The sequence below is a fragment of the Cetorhinus maximus genome, chromosome 23, assembly GCF_964194155.1.
Source record: "Cetorhinus maximus chromosome 23, sCetMax3.hap1.1, whole genome shotgun sequence".
In the NCBI taxonomy this organism is placed as follows: Eukaryota; Metazoa; Chordata; class Chondrichthyes; order Lamniformes; family Cetorhinidae; genus Cetorhinus; species Cetorhinus maximus.
In genome coordinates, this window is record NC_135901.1 from 11,947,804 (window position 1) to 11,968,586 (window position 20,783).

Sequence of the window (20,783 nt, forward strand, 5' to 3'; positions counted from 1 at the left end):
CCGTTATAGCATCTGCTGTTTTACACAAATAAAACGAAACTGTTCCCTTAATATTGATGAGGCCCTTCAATTCGACATCGCCGTTTGCTGCTCTGCTGGAAACTTTCAGAATCACACGCACACATACACACACACACACACACTCACACACCTCTTTAGCAACCTACCCTCTGCTGGACACTGTCTCAATCACACACACACAAACACACACACACACACACACACACACCTTTGGCACCTTACCCTCTGCTGGACACCGTCATAACCTCACACACACAGACACAAACACACACAAACACCTCTGCAGCAAGCTACCCTCCGCTGGACACTGCCATAATCACGCACATATACATATACACAAACAAATACACACCGCAAACACACAGGAAGACCTTTAGCAAGCTACCCTCTGCTGGATACTGTCATAATCACACAAACACACAACACCTCCTAGAAGTTCCCCTCCAAGCATCACACCATCCTGTCTTGGAAATATATCGCCGTTTCATCACTGTCGCTGGGTCAAAAGCCTGGTACCCCCTCCCTAACAGGGTATAGGCGTGTGTGTAGTAACCGTTTCCCACAATGTGTATTCTCCCGCAGTCATACACCCTTGTGTGTGAAGCCACCATTTCCTTCCCACAAATAGTGTTATAACCTTTTTCCTGTCAAGACACTTTCCAAAACGTCCGATCTCTTTGGTTGCTCTGCCCTGATAGAGGGAGATTATAAATTCTGCTGTCGGGAGTGATAATTTCCGTTACCACCGAATCCAAACATTGCGTCTGGTAGCCGAATTTGAACCTCTAGCTCCACCAGCTCTTGTTCCCCTGCTCGCTTAGGGATATTCCACCCTACCACAGGGCCCAGTAAATGCAAGCTAAATATGCAAAACAAGCGTTATTTTCCAACCTAGTTTCCTTAAGTCAGAACAGCCCTGTGGAAAGAAAACGGTGAATATCCCAATTGGATGCATCATATTTCAGAATATTGGTTCTAAAATTCCAGCCGGTTCGTTTGTCTGGAAAACCATCTGGATCGGTGATAGATTCACATTTCAATGTTTTAAATTGCCAGCGACTGGCAAACGCGGAGCCTCTTATGACCGTTTGTCGCCTGTGCCGTTATCAGCAAGCTGGGTGTTCATTAACATTCCCCCTCGGCATCTCAATAAGTGACTTCTGCCCCTGATCTGTGATCACTCTTTAATATCAGGGCAAAAATATCAACAAACTTTCTAAGTTCAGTTATTTTCTGTCGAAATCGAAATCAGAAACTCTCCACGTCCCTTTCTGATAACAATGGTCTTGTTATACTGTGAGTCTATGTTTAAATAGTTGTAAACTGTATGTGTTACAACCAGCCCCAGACTTGGACAAATTCTGCATTTTGTTACAGGAGTAACGAAGAATGTCCTCCGGTCTGTCTGAGTTAACGGTCTGGAAGAACAGTCCGTAATATTAGGCTTTAGTTACTGTTCATCCGAGAGATTTCTCTACCTCTGCTCACATATCATTATTCCGGGTGAACTTCGAGGCATTTACTGAGGAGATAGAGCTCTGGGCATGAAGATAAAGCTCAAGATTTCCCGGATCGGTACCCTGTTGATGTGGAGTAGGACAAAAACAGCAATACAATTGTTTAAAAAACAAACCTGCCAATCTTTGTTCTCCACGGGCTTTGGGTCAGGATTCCCACAGATAAAAGCGCCAAAGAGAAATTAATGGATCTGTGAACACTCACTGAGGGATTTGTGCACGGTCCTGGATTTTATCTGACGCTGTGCCTCACTGCACAGTAATAGACCGCCCTGCTCATGACTCTCAGGCCGCTTACCATGAGGTATCCGGGCTGTTCAGTCTGGTCAGCAGCCGCCAGATATCATCCTGAGATTTCGAATCGCTTCAGTGCTGCTGCTTTACTAATGATCCAGCTTGGAGGCAGTGCCTGTTTCTGCCGATACCATTGCATGATGTGTTTATCCAGGGTTTTATATTCGCAATCTAACATCACCAAACCCCCTTCTGACACGGTTATTGTCACTGGAGACTGTGTTACTTGATCTGCACATGGTCCGCCTGTGAAATTAGAGGAACGAAATGCGGGAGATTAAACAGGATCGATCTAAGCCTGTGTCTATCTGTATGAGTCTGTGTAAATTCCCACCTATCAAGCTGTCCATAATATACGATCGCTAACAGCATTAAATTCCTGTAGAAGCTGCAATTGCATCAATCTGCTAACTTTTCTTGATGAACATAATCCAGCGCTCACTGTCCCAGATAGCCGCCAGTGTTATCAGAAACATGTCTGACTGAATCTCTCTCAGTGAATGGGAAGGGAATGAGGCAGAGATTGAGAAGGAGAGAGGGAACCCGGGCACTGTTCAGCTCATTGTTCCACCCACATGCTGCAGGGGACCAGGCCCATTATGACTTCACTCAGGATAGCATTCCTATTGGCTTTGGCGTTGGTCTCACGTGACTTAGTGATGTCCTTGGCGCCCTCTGCTGGCGAATTCTGATAGGTCCCGTTTAGAATGTGGTCATCGATAGGGTCTAGGTCTTATTGATTTACATATTAAAGGTCAAATGTTAGACAACCCCTCAAAGAAATCTAATTTGGGCTTGATTAGTCGTTGTCTGTGTTGCATTTGAGGTTTATGCCAGAATCCAGGCCAATTCTTTGGGGGACACGGGTTCAAATTCCACCACGGCAGCTGATGGAACTTAAATTCAATTAAAAAATCTAGAATATAAAACTAATCTCGATAATGGTGACAATGAAGCTATCATCGATTGTCATAAAGACCCACCTGTTTCACTAATGCCTTTAAGGAAGGAAATCTGGCATCCATGCCTTTCCTGGCCTACATGTGACTGCAGACCCACAGCAATGTGGGTCTCAACTGTCCTCTGGATGGGCAACAAATGCTGGCTTTGGCAGAAACGCCCTCAGCCCAGTGTCCAATCCTGGGCACCACGAATTTTAAAAAAGCAGGACTTTGGGGAAAGTGCAAAGGCGGTACATCGGAGTGGTACCAGAGTGGGTGAGGGGCTTTTATGTAAATAGAGAAACTTGGATCACCCTTCGTAAATCTTCTTCTTCAGTTCTCTAGCTGAAAGCAGGTCCGACCTCATGACAGCCCCCCATCAGCCGTGGAGCCAACCGTGCCCTCTAAGGGTGCCAAGTTGCTGTGGCAACGTTTACTTTGGAGCTATGAACAGTGGTGGTAGCGGCTCCAATGTCATTCCATCACGTAGTTGGCCAGGAATTATTCCCTTCCCACTCTACTTACAGAATCATAGAATCACAAAGTACAGAAGAGGCCCTTCGGCCCATCGAGTCTGCACCGACACATGAAAAACACCTGACCTACCTAATCCCATTTACCAGCACTTGGCCCATAGCCTTGAATGTTATGACGTGCCAAGTGGTCATCCAGGTACTTTTTAAAGGATGTGAGGCAACCCGCCTCCACTACTCTCCCAGGCAGTGCACTCCCGACCGTCACCACCCTCTGGGTAAAAAAGTTTTTCCTCACACCCCCCTTAAACCTCCTGCCCCTCACTTTAAACTTTTGCCCCCTTGTGACTGACCCTGCAACTAAGGGGAACAGCTACTCCCTATCCACCCTGTCCATGCCACGCATAATCTTGTAGACCTCGATCAGGTTATCCCTCAGTCTTCTCTGCTACAACGAAAACAACCCAAGTCTATCCAACATCTCTTTTTAACTTAAATATTTCATCCCAGGCAAATTCTGGTGAATCTACTCAGCACCCACTCCAGTGCAATCACATCCTTCCTGTAATGTGGCGACCAGAACTGCACACAGTACTCCAGATATGGCCTCACCAAGTTTCTATACAACATCAATTTGACCTCTTTACTTTTGTAAACTATGCCTCGATTGATAAAGTCCCATATGGCTTTTTCACCACCCCACTAACGTGCCCTTCCATCTTCAGAGATCTATGGACACACACGCCAAGGTCCCTTTGTTCCTCAGAACTTCCTAGTATCATGCATTTCATTGAATACTTCCTTGTCAAATTACTCCTTCCAAAGTGTATTACCTCACACTTTTCAGGGTTAAATTCCATCTGCCACTTGTCTGCCCATTTGACTACCCCGTCTATATCTTCCTGTAGCACAAGAAACTCAACCTCACTGTTAACCACACGGCCAATCTTTGTGCCATCCGAAAGTTTACTAATGCTACACCCCACATAGTCATCTCTGTAGTTTATATAAATGACAAATAATAGGGGGCCGAGCACAGATCCCTGTGTTATGTCACTGGACACCGGCTTCCATCACTAAAACATTCTTCTGTCATCACCCTCTGCCTCCAACAACTAAGCCAATTTTGAATCCACCTTATCAAATTACCCTGTATCCCATGTGCCTTTGCCTTCTTTCCAGGTCTCCCATGTGGGACCTTGTCAAAGGCTTTGCTGAAATTTATATAAACTACATCAACTGCACTACCCTCATCTACACACCTGGTCACATCCTCAAAAAATTCAATCAAATTTTTAGGCATGACCTCCCTCTGAGAAAGCCATGCTGACTATCCCTGATCAACCATTGCCTCTCCAAGTGCAGATAGATACTCTCCTTCAGAAAGTTCTCCAATAGTTTCCCTACTACTGACGTGAGGCTCACTGGCCTGTTGTTCCCTGGCTTATCACTAAAAACCTTCTTAAATAGCTGAACCACATTAGCTGTTCTCCAGTCCTCTGGTACCTACCCCGTGGCCAGAGAGGAATTAAAAATTCGGGTCAGAGCCCCTGTGATCTCCTCCCTTGCCTCCCTCAACACAAATCATCCGGACCTGGAGATTTGTCCACTTTTAAGCCTGCCATCACCTCCAATACCTTGTCACTCCTTATGTCAATTTGCTTAAGAACCTCGCAGTCTCCCTCCCCGAGTTCGATACCTTCATCCTCATTCTCCTGGGTGAAGATGGACGTGAACTATTCATTCAACACACTAGCGATGTCCTCTGGCTCCATCCATAGATTGCCCTCTTGGTCCCTTATGGACCCTACTCTTTCCCTGGTTATCCTCTTCCCATTGATTTACATATAGAATACCTTGGGATTTTCCCTACTTTTTCCAGCCAGAGCTTTCTCATATCCCCTCTTTGCTCTCCTAATTGCTTTCTTAAGCTCCACCCTGCACTGTCTGTCCTCCACTAACCCCTCTGCTGATTTGCTTCCCTTGCACCTTCTAAAAGCCTCTCTTTTCCTTCTCATTGTAACCTCAGACACTTGAACCATGAGCAGGCGGAGGGTGGTCAGAGACTTCTGAAGATTCAACCGTCGCTACTTCCGCTGCATCAGTTCCTAATGCAGCTGAGAGTCTCCGCACACTTCATTCAATACTGAGCCTGCGTATCCCCGCCCACAGCTTCTGTTTGTTGTTGTGTTATTGGAGAGATTGCTGCCGCTGGTCCATTCCTATCACTGGTTGGATCAGCAGTGCAGTGGGACGGGGAACTGTATTTCTGCTCCGACAGAGGATTTCTCACACTGCAGTTACAGACTCAGGAAGTATCAAGGGGAACCGTCTCGCTCCTCTCCTCATCTTTATATCTCTTCTCAGTAAGTATTCCGTTCCCAGTAAAATTCCATTCTCCTTCTGACTGCTGTAACCCAGATGTTATTGTAGGTAAAATAATAGTGATGGCGGTGATGATGATTATGTTGATCAATAGGAGGCTGGCGCTGATTGTCTGTTACTATTATTTTTGTTTGAATGGAGCTACCAAGACACAGTGGAACAACGGGTTCCTAAAATAACGGCAAAAGCATAAAGTAATGTCACACTGACCTGCACCTTGAAAGCAAGTGATTCAAACCCTAATGTGTACTGGTACAGTCAGCGGCCCGGGAAACCTCCAATGTACATGTTTCGTCTTATTAGCCGGAATGTGCAAACGAACACCGACCTCAATGATCGGTTTCCTTCCACGTTTGATAAAAATAACAAGATTACCGAGCTAACGATCAACGACGTACTGATCCCCGATACCGCCGTGCACTTCTGTGCCATGGACCCCACACTGCTGCAGTGATATAGCGGGTTCCGTACAAAAACCCTCACGGCAGTTCCAGCCAGTGCTCACCAGAGGGTGCGCACACACCGGTAATTCAGTTTCCACAGTGAGAGTGACATAAAGATTCTGAAAATTGCAACGAAACACAACACTTGATAACAGCAAATGGTGTGGTCCACTTATACAGTCTCATTAGTTTGCGATTGCACTTTGTATTTTTCATAGATATGAGATTGACAAATCTTCTTATGTGTTCCGGTGGAGTCAGCAGCCCGGGCAGACTTCGCAGTTTGTGTTTTATCTCTACGGAGGGCTAATAAAGCGGAACCCAGACTTTATAGAACAATTCTCTTAGACGCTTTAGCAAGACTGTCTGAACTACTGAGGTAATGATTAGCAGAATCCTGTTCTCCGACACTGCCGTGTTTTTCTGTGCCCTGGAGCCCCACAATGCTGCAGAGATATGGAGGATCACGGACAAAAACCCACGCTGGTTCCAGCTTTAGTCCCTAGAGGGCGCTGAGGCACCAATAAAACGGAAAGCAATTGTTCAATATATTCAATAAAAACGGAAGCAATAATTCAGCCATTTACATAGCCTTTTAAAACTGTAATGAAACACAACATTCTACAAGAACAGGTGAGATCCACTTGTAAAATCATACCAACAACTCACGTTTATATAAAAATAAAATTTACAGATACACCTGTGGAACCTTAACTGTCCTTCTGCCTTTCCCTATATTTTCTCGGTCTGTTTCCTCTCATCGCCTGTCTTTATTATTTAATCATCGCCCTTTTTATTTTCTTGTTACAGCCTTTAGTTCAGTAATATAAGACGTTTGTTTTTGCTCAGAATATTAAGTCAGGACCGCTGAAACTGAACATCCTACAAATATGAACTGTCACATCAAATCGGTGATTAAATAAAGAATCTCTCACAATCTGACCAGCGGCGTCTGAACATTTCTCAGAATATCCACTAGAGGGCGTCAGACCGCAATAATTCTAACTGCACCTATGGTGAAAATGGATGTTAAAGGAGCGGAAGACAAAGTAAAAATGTCTTGGTTTATTTATTTTTCTGCTTGATAGCCCTTTTCTAACCCCAGCTAAGGTTATAAAAACAGTCCTGTTGGTGCTGAATTCTTGTTAATAAAAACCCGCTCTACAGCTCATCCTGGAGGCTTTGAACCCGCTCTCGCTCTCTGTTCCCGCCCACTTTAAAGTGACAGGAGACAAATTGCTTAAAAAGCGCCGGACCCCAAATTCTCTCTCAGCACAAATTCCAAACCCGTATATGATGGATGGTTAGATTAATCATCACAAACACGGAAAATGTCAGAATTCACCGAACAAATTGAAACAGATATTTAAATGCAAACCACAGAAAAGGTCAGTGCTGGTAACGCTGATTAAATTACAGCGCGAGTTTATTATTTATTTTTACTCAGTGTATGCTCAGTGTCAGCAAATAGCATCATTTTAATATGACGGATCCAAGAACTACTCTGGCAAAATGGCAAAATTATTGTTAGTTCACTACTTCACTGATTGAGGAGGGAAATCCTATTGATTCCATAGTTACCTGTATTCTGTTGATAAAGCTACTGGAACTTCAGATGAAGAATTGACGCCAGAATAAACAAACCAAATCAGCAATCCCATGCTTCCGGTTACAACAACTTAATAAGGGTTTTAGTCTAACTGTGAAACTATTCCCCCTATAAGAACACTGACTGTACCCCAGCTCGGGATGTTTCAGCTCATTCGGAGCCAGCTCATCAGCTGACGTCCTCACATCACCACTCGGGGCACAGGAAGTGAGGTGAGAAAATCATGAGACACGACAGCGGATTATTGAGGGTGGGGTTTAGAACGGATGTCTTCAAATATCCAACTCCCCTTTTACAGAGCGGACAGCGACAATGCGGCTACTCAGCATCTGGGTTGTGTGGGAAGCATTTCTGACAGGTAAATATGGGCCAGACACATTTAATACTTTCCCCTATTTTTCAAAAAATGCCGAAAATGTGAATTTTAAATAGTTCTCGGTCTGACCATTTTCTGTTTGAAAATGTTTTTTTCAGCTCTGAGTCATGGAGATTGTGTCACTCAGCCTCTGTCCTCAGATGTAAAGGCAGAAGGAGAAGCGGTGACTTTAAGCTGTACCTATGAGACTACAATGAGCAACTACTATTTGTTCTGGTACCAGCAACACCCAACCTCACAGCCTGAGTTTATATTGTGGAAAGGCACGAGCGGTAATGAAGATAAAGCAGATTTTGCTAAAGGCCGTTACTCTGCAGAGCTCCAGCCCTCGAATAAATTCACCAGTTTAACGATCTCGGGTCTGCAGCTGACTGACGCTGCCGTGTATTACTGCGCTCTCAGACTCACAGAGATGGAAAACGGTCTCATCATTGTACAAAAACTGCCTTTGCACAGTGAATAAGAGCTCCTGTCTGTTGGGGCTTGGAGAGAGTCTTGGGCAGATGCAGCCGCAACGTTCTGTGACTCTCTCAGCCTGTCAAACACAAACGGAGAGAAAACCACATTAACCTCGGATCAAACTGTTACCAACTGTTTCCAGGAGCGACCGACAGATAAACTGCAGAACTCGATCCGACCGAGAGAGCCATCACAGAATCAGATTTGAAGACACCCGTTCTAATCCCCACCCTCAATCCTTTGCTGTCATGTCTCAGGATGCTCTCACTTCACCTCCTTGTGTCTCCGTTGGCCTGGGAGATCCATCGGTGGTGAGCTGTCTGACATTGAATGGAAATACCCGGAGCTGGACTACAGTCAGTGTCCTGATAGAGGAATGGCTGCTCTTTTAGAGGCGGAGTTGGGGGGGGGGAATGAAATCCTGGTCTGTTCATTGTCACCAGCAAACTCGGGATTGTTAATGGTGACGTAAAACATTCCAGCATTAAGGAAACATTCTGAAACTCAATCTGTACTTGGGGTTTGTTTTAAAGATCACACTCACTGTCTTGTGAAATCTGTTCCTTGTGCATAAAGATTTTCTGACCCAGCAACACACTCTGATCTAATAAACCCTGTGAACAGGCCTCGGCCAAAGGCTCCAGAAAACTGACAGGGGAGATGGTGAAAGGGTTGTTCAATATTACAGACAGACACATAAACTGCAGTAAAATACATTGTTAACATTAAAGTTAATAAAACTATGAGGGTCGGTTACAATGCAAATGCGAATTGAAATCATGTAATATAATTCTGCAAGTGTTCCTGACCTCTTTGTGTTGAGTGTTGTGTTTTGTTATGATCTTTCAGGAATGTCCCTTTGACTCTCATGGCGGAGATTGAATTATTGTTTCTCTTTATCGGTGCGAGATCGCCCTCTGGTGGTAGATTAGTTGAACTCCCAGTGAGGGTTTGTGCACGGGATCCGCTGTCTCTCTGCAGCAAGGTGGGCTTCATAGCATAGAAATACACGGCGCTGTAGGCGAGGATCATCCTTGCGGTATTTAGAGGAACGTTTTGTTTCCATTGTGCAAATCAGCAAAGAACCTGTTTGGTAAGTTTGGAGACCTCGCTTCATTCCCTAAGCTTTACATATTCAGTAAATATCTTAGAGCTTCCCTGGGATACTGAATATACTGGAACAGAGTGGGGGCAAGGTAGTTTTTCGAGTACCTAAAGTCCAGAATAATGTTCTGCCTTTCCCGAAGCGTTAACTCAGAAGGATCCTGGAACACTGGATCATCGCTAATTGTTGCTGTAGCACAAATCCAGAATGGTTCAAAACTCAGGGGGTCAATACAACGCCTGGATAACACACTGACTATTTAAACATGGATTCACCAGGCAGTAAGGCCAGTAACATCAGTAAGGAACATAGGGGAATTCATAGTGTCTGGTTTAGAATTCGACAGGAAATAACAGATTATTCTAAATAGTTTCATCCTTCTAGTCGGATATTAAACCCAGATCCGAAACCGGCATCACCCATCACGGAGTGCATCTTTCCTCCACAGTTTAGTATCCATTTCACAATCTCCCAAACCTTTCACTCACTCACCTTGCCCAGTGATTAGTATCAGAATTCAATATTTCAATGTGATTTAGAGGATCGTTCAGGAAGATTGGCAGTGGATATAGAAACAGAGAGATTGTTGAGAGTGATTAACATGCCACAAGATGCATTTTGTAAAGTAAAGTAGAGAAGAAACATGTACTTTCAGGAGGAGAAAAGAGAACCTACGATAACAATATCGTGCCCCGGATTAATAAACCATCTGATTATCTTTTCTCCTCTACACTCTCGTAGATTTCTCAGACAACATCTGGATTGAAGACAATGAGGAAGAGACCGACAACATCTGAATAAGCGCTTCTAAATTCATCATCCCGTTCCTCTTCATCATTTCCCACATCGCTTCTGTCACTCTGGTGAAAGTGAGGATATTCAATCCACGCACATTTAAATCTAGCTGAAGCGGTTGGAAAAATCCCAAACGTCTCGTGGACAGTAACGCCGAGATAAATTTCCCACGTCATAAAACTTTGATTCATCCCTTTATCATGTGATCCGTTGAAAGGCCAACGCCGTGCATTTCCACATCCGTTTATTAATATCACTATGTTATGAATATAAAATATGTCCTCTTGACAATTCTCAAAGTAAAATGTCTTCAGTTAACAGAGGAAACTGAAACACACGATTTGGTATTTCTGTTTGAAGTGTGTGAGATAATTGTGGCTGTAATAGAAATGTATCTTAGATTTTCACCATTGTTTGAATATTCCAGATGTCTAGGATTAAAGTGTTCCTTGTTTTGCTCTCAATTGTTCCCTTCTCTCTACACTGAACCCCACTTTTCTCTGTTCCCGTGTGCTTTTTTTTTTCAAGGTGATGTCCAGTTGTTATAAACACTTTCTGTCAATTATTAGAAAAATACTCTAAAATATTCTCTGTGAAATTGCGAACAAATGTTGAATGACGATGAACTAATTTGGACTTTAATGAATTATTTTCTCCAAGGCTTCTCCACACCGCTACATTTTACCAATAACATGTTTTTTTCCCTTTTCCTGGCAGGCTTTCTTAGGCAGTCCTCGCTGGTTTGTGTTTGAACTCAAGGCCACACGGTAAAGGAACCATCACGTCATCCATTGTCACATCAGAATAAAGAGACCTTTACTTCTGCCCCTTTCTGCCATACCACAAAGGCAGAATGAGCGCACAGCGGCCAGGAAACCCTGGCTCGTCTCTCTCATGCTATGGGCTGTTACAGTCACATGTCAGGTTCTTTTAAAAAGCTGAGCTCTGCTCTGCCACTGCCTGAAGTAGTATAGTATAGTGAAGAATAAACCTCCATCTACATTGCTGTTTATTTATTTTTGCCTTTGCTTCCCATTGTTTCCTCCAGCGTCATTCTTATTTTCCTTATTAAAACCCCCAGGTTTCACCAATTCTCATGTTTCCTGGTGTCTCTGAGGTGTTTACAGACTGTGCGCGTGACGCAGAGCTTCAGTCAGTGTTAGTCCCTCTTGTCCATTTGCATTACACAGAGCAGTGATGATCGCTTTACCGCAGTTCACTGCACCAAGTGTCATGTGGGAGAACTGTAATTATCAACTGTTTACTTTCTGTGCATTTATATTTATCAACACATATCCGCATCAATATCATTCCGCTGTTCGCTTTTTATACCACTAACTGTCCTCACCTCAGCATTTTTCAGCCCTCTCTGTTGATGTGACTTTGTACCACTCAATGTTTTCAATCCCATCTTCACCTTTGCCCCCCTGTTAGTGCTTCCCTACATATGCACCGTACTGGGTCTCATTTCTATCAAACTCCCTCGGAATCACCCATCGTTCCTAGTCTCAGTTTCATGTTCCGTATTCTGTACGTGTCTCAAAGCATGCAGACAGACACAGAGCTACTCTATAGACCAGGTGCTATTCGCCTGTCACTGCTCAAGGTTTGAAATCTTTAACTAGTGAGAGCAGACGGCATGGGAGCCTCATTCGCTGATCTGCACAGGTAAATCTCTCAGGTCTTTAACCATTGAGGCTAGAAAGGCACTGAGCCGATGTACGACGGTGATGGTGGAGGCGGCGGCAGAAGGAGGGGGTTTCACTCACCATCACCGGAACATTGTTCAGGTTTTAAACATTCGGTATAAAGTGTGGGGAGGACCAATTGTGGCGCAGGCGAGGTTGGAGGTCGGTGGGGGGGAGTCTCGTGGACGTCGGTGTGCGTCAAGCTTCTTGAGTGTTGTGGGAGCTGCACTCATCCGGAAAAGTGGAGAATATTCCATCAAACCCTGACTTGTGCATTTTAGACGGTGGACTGGCTTTGGGGAGTTAGGAGGAGAGTTGCTCGCCATAGGATTCCTAACGTCCAACCTGGTCTTGTAGCACAGTATTTATATGCCTAAGCCAGTTCAGTTTCTGGTCAATGATAACCCCCAGGGTGGTGATAGTTGGGGATTCATTGATGGTAATGCCATTGAATGTCAAGGGACGATGGTTAGATTCTCTTTTGTTGGAGATGTTCATTGCCTGGCACTTGGGTGGCTTGAATGTTAGCTGCCCCTTGTGAGCTCAAGCCTGGATGTTGTCCAGGTCTTGCTGCATATGAACGTGGACTGCTCTATATCAGCGGAGTGATGAACGGTGTTGAACATTGTCCAATCATCCACAAAATGTCCCCACTTCTGACCTTATGATGGAAGGAAGGTCATTGATGAAGCAGCTGAAGGTGGTTGGGCAGAGGACACATCCCTGAGGAACCCCTGCAGTGATGTCCTGGAGCGGAGATGATTGACCTTCAACAACCACAACAATTTCTGTGATGGTGTTTGGTGGAGAAATATTGTTCAGGACAATTCCCCTTCTTTTCTTCAAAATAGTGCTCATGTGATCTACCATGTCCACCTGGGAGGGTAGGCGGTGCCCTCGATTTAACATCTCATCCGAAAGCCGGACACTTTGACTATTTGCCTGAGGACTGAACTGCAGTATCGGCATTGATCCTGGCGGCCAAGTTTCCAGAGAGGGACGGGATCCAGAAACGCCTTGTTTAGAGGCGATAGGGCGAATAACTCAGCCTCGGCTGACAAGTAGTGTTTGCAGAATGGCCTTTGTGTCGTATGCACGTGCACCTTGCTGAAAATGAATCTATAGTTTATACATACACGGTCAGGTAAATGAGTACAAGTCTTTCATACGGGGTGCAGTGGCCTCTCGACGCCTCGATCACTGGCCTTCCCTGATCAGGAAGCCAGTTTCCGTCAGGGGTTCCTCAGTAAATTGCTGGATTGTTGTTTTCGACAGAATACGGGTGTCCCGTTGAGCGGAGAGAGTCTGTGAACAGACAGGAGACAGAATCCTGGTAATCCCAGGACGTGGTGACCCCTCAACAATACAAGCTAGGAAAAAGGAATGAAATAAAGAGAAGGAAATGTACGTAGATAAATTTTACTGGTCCCCCTGGAAACAAGGAGCGTTTAAATTTTACCCCTGGAATCAAGGATCACTCGGAAAGAGAAATCGCCTTTCACAGACTCAAGGTGTCAGTAAGCACTTTCCAACCTAAGGAAGTACGTTTCCAGTGTAGTCCTTGCTGTGATGTTAAAAATATTGTTCACACAGAGGACAGTGGGAATGTTTAATACTCTTCCAGAAAGGGCCGTCACTCTGGCCCTTGTAGTGGATTGAAGGGATTTGAGCGTCCAGGTATTTTTCGGATATTTTGAAGTTGTGGCCAATAGTGACCAAACTATTCGGTCATGAAAAGATGGACTGATCTCTCTCTGTCTCTCTCTCTATGTCTCTGTCTCTCTCTCTCTCTCTGTCTCTCCCTCTCTCTCTCTCTCTCTCTGTGTCTGCCTCTCTCTCATTGTGATAACCTTTTACTTCGGACTACGCAATGAAATTGGACCATGAAACACAATCATTTACAGGGCTCCATCTCTCAGTCTCTTGTGTTACTAATTTATTTATTCTTGCCCTATAAACACTGTTGTTTACAGTAACGTGTCACGGCGCCAAAATATTTTATATGGACGGAATCCTGAAACGTCTTGTTCAGAGGCGATAGGGCGAATAACTGAATCCTGAGCTGAGAAATAGTGTTTGCAGAATGGCCTTTGTGTTGTTATGCATGTGCAGCTTTCTGAAAATGAATACATAGTTTGTATATACACGTTCAGGTAAATGAGCAAAAGTCTTTCATAGTGGTGATCTGGCTGATGACTGACATGATTTATAGGGCTCCATCTCTAAGTCTCTTGTGTAATTAATTTATTGATTCTTGCCCTTTATGCACTATTGTTTACAGTAACTTGTCACAGCGTCAAAATATTTCCTGTAATTCCCCAGCTGTCACCTGTCAGAGCGGTGAACTGACAGTTTGGTATGTTTTCTCCAAAGAGAAGGTCCTGGAGTGCCATCTAGTGGAATCTTGCCTGTCAAACAATGACTCTCAATTTATTCTCGAATATTGCTGCATGATTATTCTGCCACGTTATTATGGTTTTTATGGTTTTGATTTTATTGTTACTTCTCTCTTTCCATTCTTTTGCTTCTGCTACTTTTACTATTTAATATTCAGTGCTAGATTATTTATCTCAGTTTTCTGACGTGCCTACTTCGTTAAGAGAGGACGTGTTCATTTGCATAAGTAGATGAAATTCTCGTTCATAAATTCTTAAATGCGCAACTGATGAGCTTGTGATTGTTGCTTTCGTAAGGCTTTTCGAGCACCTTAATCATCAATCAAATTTCAGGATGCCAAGTATATGCAAACATAGGAAATAGGATCTGTAGTAGGCCTGTCGGCCCTTCGAGCCTGCTCCGCCATTCAATAAGGTCATGGCTGATCTGACTGTAACCTCTCACCTACCCCCTGTTACCTTCCACTCCCTTGTTTATCAAAAACTGATCTACCTCTGCCTTGAAAGCATTCGAAGCCTCTGCTTCCCCTTCCCTGGGAGGAAGGGAGTTCCAAGGACTCCCTACTTTCTGAAAGATAAAAATCTTCTCATCTCTGCCTTCAATGGGCGAACCCTTACTCTAAGTGACCCCTACTTCTAGATTCGCCGACAAGAGGGAAGATCCTTTCCATGTGAGAATTTTTTTTGAACAGAGGGTTAATCTGTATGTTGTTATTTTAAATAAAACTACTTTCGTTCTATTAAATTACTCGGATGATGAGCTGCTTTTTTGCAGAATTGACTCGTGTCGATCTCGTTTCTAAAGCCCATGTCCTGATTGTCTCTCCAGCCCCCATGTCGGGTGATTTCTGGTACAGTTTCCTCACCGCCTTGCCCCCCAGTGTTTCACCGCACTGTACTAAACGGCAGCATCGGAGAACTGAACTGAGTGAACGGTGAGAGTGGTAGAGCCTTTCCCACGGTCCACAAATACTTCAAATCTTCCCCGAACTCTTTCGTCACTGAACATGAGGAAGAGATGCTCGGGAGCTCGATTGGAGAATTGCTGGTTCAAGAATACAAGTTCATTTGCAGCAAAAGTAAGGTGATGTTGACGCGAAATTGTTGTCCTTGCGTTCCCGATAAACCATTATCTGATTTTTTTTTGCAGCGAAAAGGAGCAGCTTCCAAAGCCAGAATAAAATTAATATAATGATATTTACAAGGAAAATTAAATAAAGTGCTTGTGGAAATATGTAGAATATGCTGATCAATCCACCCATCATTACCTTTGTTGGCAAACCGACATTCAGTGTAAGTTCGGAGCTATTTCCCTTATAAATTGAGGCATGGAGATAAGTTTATATATTTCGCAAAGGTGCTTCTCCGTGGATTTGGACAAGCGCAAACTGAACAATAAAACTGCGGTAAATCGACCTGTCTGTTTTGCTTCTCTGCAACCCGGGAGCAAAAACCGCTGAGGTTTTTGTACGGGGTTCTAGCTGTGATCTAACGCTGTGCCTCATTGCACAGTAATAAACGGCCCCGTCCTCCACACTCAGTTCGCTTATGTTGAGATAACCGTTCTTTTGAGACATGTCAGCAGCCGCCAGATATCGTCCTGAAATTTCATCTTTCTTCTGTGCTAAGGCATTGGTAATAATCCATCTTGGTGGCTGTGCAGTTTTCTGCCGGTACCATTGCATGTAGTACATATTCCCATCTGTATATTCACAGTCTAACTGCACCGAACCCCCTTCTGACGCCGTTATTGCGACTGGGGACTGAGTTACTGGATCAGCGCAGAGTCCGCCTGTGAGGTAGAGGAATGAAATATCAAGCGGTTAAACAGCGTTGATCTAAATTTGTTTGTAGCTCCGTGAGTTTGCGAAACCTCCTATCTACCCAGCTGTCCATCATATGGATATTTATGATCGTTAATTGTTTTAAATACTATCGCAATCTCTGTACATTCATCTACTAATCTGCCATGATTAACTTAATCCAGTACTTACTGTCCAACAGCGCCGCCAGTATTATCAGAAACATGTCTGACTGAATCTCTCTCAGTGAATGTGAATGGAATGAACCAGAGGTTGAAGAGGAGAGAGGGAACCCGGGCTCTGTTCAGTTCATTGTTCCACCCACACACTGCAGGGGGCCCGGCCCATTGTGACCTCACTCAGGAAATCTTCCCTATTGGCTTTCGCGTTTCCACCACGTGAGTCAGTGACGCCCATGCTTGAACTAGGCGCCCCCCGCTGGTAAATTCGGCTCAATCCGTGTTCGGATGCGGCCGTTGATTGGATCCAGGGTTCATTGAAATGCATATCAAGGCATCAATGTTCCCCAAAAGTCTGAATTGGAGCTGTTTAGACACAGCCTTTTTTGCTGTTGATGTTTATGTGGGAGCTTGATGTTAAATCTGCAGAAATCATCGCTGGAGCTCTCTGTCCAAATCATGGATATGACGAAGTAGAAGGAATGTCAAGATTTTGAAGAAAGTGCGGACGCGGTACATCAGAATGGTACCAGAAATGAGGAAGGTTTATGCGAACAGGATAGGGAAACTTGGATTCTTGTCCTCGTAACAAAGGAGGAAGAAGAGAGGCTCAATTGACGTGCTAAAAATTATGCCCTTTTGACAGATTAGATCGCAATTGTTTCCATTATCAGAAGATTTAATGACTAACTCATTTCGATTTCATGAAAACAACAGAGAGGGAAAGATCTGTTTTATTTATTACGTTGTGTGTTTTACCGTCTGGAATAAGGTACCTGAAATGATGGGGGAAGAGGATCCAATCGTAAATTTCAATATGGTGTTGTTTATTAGTTGAAAAAGGAAAACAATGTGGAAAATGTGGGTTCCGAAAGACGATTGGGATGGCTCTTTTGAATAGACACAGATACGATAAGCGGAGTTTTCATTCTGCCCTGTATCTTTCTCTGATTCTGGCCCCTCCCTGCCCCTCCCGCATTATCAGTCACATGATGAGTAAACAGGTGCAGGATGCTCACAGTCTCCTGGAGCTTCAACCGTCGCTATTTCCGCTCCATCAGTTCCGGCTGCAGCTGATCATCGCCGCGCACTTTTATCCGATTTCAATCTGCTGCATCCCCGGCCACAGCTTCCGTTTGTCACTCCCCTCTGACTCGATTTTGTTCCTGAAGGTATTGCTTCCGTTGGACTGTTCTTGCCATTGGATAGATCGGCAGTACAGTGAACCAGGGACCTGATCTGAATCGGAGATGAGGGGAATTTGTTTTTTCACTCAGAGGTTTGTGAGTCTTTGGAACTCTCTTCCTGAAAAGGCGGTGGAAGCAGAGTCCCTGAATATTTTTAAGGCAAAGGTGGATTTATTTTTCGAAAGGAAGGGTGTGACAGGTTATCGGGGGTAAGTGGGATGTAGATTTCAGGTTATAATCAGATCATCCATGATCTTATTAAATGGCGGAGCAGACTCGAGGGGCTGAATGGCCTACACCTACTACTTATTCGTATGCTTGTATGACCTGACAGATAATTTCCCGCACTGAAGATCGACAGACTGAAGAATTATGACTGTTAAAATTTCGGTCAGCCGCCACACAGCAAATTCACATGTACACATATTCAGTAAAATGTCCGAATCGACTCAACTGATTATAATCCTACAATTAATCAATGCTGAAGGTTTTATCACAACAAAGGCCGCATTCAGCGAGTGCCTGTTTCTCCTATCGGATACTTAATGCTGTGACTGTTACAATCTCTGATCAAAGCCGCTATCTGAAGTGTTTTATAAAGCCCACGGCAGCCCCGGTCACAGATTCCATTTGCTGCACTCGTACTGAACCGTCTTGCCTCCCCTGTGTTATTGGAGAGGTCGCTGCAGTTGTTCAATGGCTGTGAACAGGAGGGAGGTTTTTGTACAGCGACTGCCGCCTTTCCTCTCAGTGTGAGGCTTTATCGCACAGTAATACACAGCGGTATCCGCGCTCTCCGTCTTCTCAATAACCAATTGGCCCCGTTTGTCCGCAGTGGAAAGTTCCAATTCGAATCGGTTTTGTCTCTCTTTGCCAGCCGAGAACCTGCTTATAATAAACTCCAGTCCCTGACCAGATTTCTGTTTGTACCAGTACATTCCGTTAGTGTTGGACATGTCATAGCTGCAGTTTATCTGCACTGAAGCCGCGCTCTGTACGGTTCTCGCAGTGGGAAATTGGGAAACTTGTTCCGAGCGACATCGACCTGTAAAAACATTCAGACAATGAGACATTGGAGCAACGTGAGTATAAATAGACACTCTCTACATGTTACAGAATAAATCCCCTATACTTACAAGTTAGCAGCACTAGAATGACAATGAGTAGATTCATTTGTGTCGCGTAATGCATCCTTGCCATTAACGTGTCAGTAAGAAAAGGAAGCAGAGCTCACATCAGCAGAGCACGGAGAGTCTGAACGAAGTCAATCGTCGGTTAATGTGACAGGCAGGGATAATGTTCCAGTCACGTGGTTTTGCTGCTCTTGGATTGGTTGGAAATAGGCTTTGTTCTCGTGACGTAAGGATGTCGTTTTGGACCCCCTGCTCCTTTCTCCATCGGTTCCCATCGGAACATGCCAACTGTCGAATCGCCAGGAATTTCCTTTACTCCTTGTGGCGGATTCTCCAAAGGGACAAACTTGGGATCCTGGTCTTTGTGAATATTTGAAACTCTACTACGATTGTCTTCAGGAATGAAGGCAGCCCGTTGTTAAAATCCCATCTTATCAGCTCTTGTGCTGGAATTGTACATTCAAACTCCCATAGCTGTAAGATTTCTGAATCTGGATCGGGAAAGAATTGAAGGAGAAACGCATTGGCGCTTTTCAGTAATTAATCATGCACCTGTGTACAGCTGCTGGGAGCATTGACAGTGGAGCTGGTTCAAAGCCCCCTAGGGCCAGGGATAGGGTGTGGTCCAGATAAGAGGAAGGGAGCGAAAGCTGGGTATGAAAGTCTGCCCTCGCAGCTTTTACACAAATTAGCAAAGGATGTGATGCGGGAAAAGAAACCAAATGCAGGATGGTGTCAGTTTATCATTTTCCATTTCCGCTCACTTTCCCATGGAACACTTCTCATAATTTATGACAGCGGTTTTGGCCCTTCTGCACAATAATTCCTCTTGATCTCTCGCCCATCGTGGTTTGCTCTAAGAAACCCCTGTGAGTGAACTTCACTCGATAAGTGGACGTGGTTGCATAAAGAATTCTGAATCATCTTCGAGAAATTCCGGGGCCTGTAGAAGAACGTGTTCGTCAGCAGGTGGCGACAGTGATCTATTGACATCTGAATGATAGAGAAACCAATTTTGTTGAACACATAGCAGAAAGCAACATCCCATTGTTACCAATATTGTTATTACATAGATTGCTGCTCAGCCTAATTTCAGGAGAACATTTATCGCTTGAAATTATCTGAAGGAGAAATAATTAATGAGTTTATTTGAATCCACACCTTCAGAAGCATGTCATCGTCTTGGGGTGAGTCGAGAATAGATTTACGAGAATTATACCAGGGATGAGGGACCTCGGTCATGTGACGAGATTAGAGAAACTGGGATTGGCCTGCTTAGAGAAGAGAATGTGAAAGGGTGATGTAATTGATGCGTTTAAATTTATGAATGCTTTTGACAGAGTTGTTCGTGAGATATTGATACTTCTGGTAGGATGATCAGTAGCCACTGCACCCAGAATTCAGACAATTTGTAAAGAATAAAGGGAAAAATTAGATTTTTTATGCAGCGAGTTGTTATGAGGTGAAGTATGTTTCCTGGTATGGAGAAGGAAACATAATCAGCTGTAATTTTCAAAAGGATATTGTATTTATACAGGAAAATGAAAGATGTTTGGAGCTCTGGAGGAAGTGGAGAGGGGAGCTAATTGAATACCTTTATTCAGAGTGAGGAAATAGTTCTTGTGAGATGAAGATTTTCCATCTTTGCTGTGACCTTTAATAATTGTGAAATGAAATTTCTATTAATCAAACGTTCTATAATTGTGCTTTTGACGTTGTTATTCGCGATATTAGCAAAGGGAAGCTTAACAACAATTGCATTACCGAATGCTATGGCACAATTGTAGGTATAATGTATTACCTTAAACCTTTCAGCAGTTTAGTAGCTGAAGTAACTTGACTCTGACTTCAGAATCAGTAGATTGTGGATTCCACATCAAATTCAGAATCTGAACATAATTGCCAGTATTGCAGTCTTGGCACTAAAAAGGCATTATCTTTTCCGGGACGTCATGAACCTTGGCTGTTGGGGTTGGAATT

General features: G+C 44.1%; 1 gene segment (V, D, J or C); it reads right to left on the minus strand.

Moving 5' to 3' along the window:
* LOC144698205 (Ig heavy chain C region-like) overlaps positions 1 to 20,783 on the minus strand; it is a 403,651-nt gene that overhangs the window by 273,499 nt on the left and 109,369 nt on the right.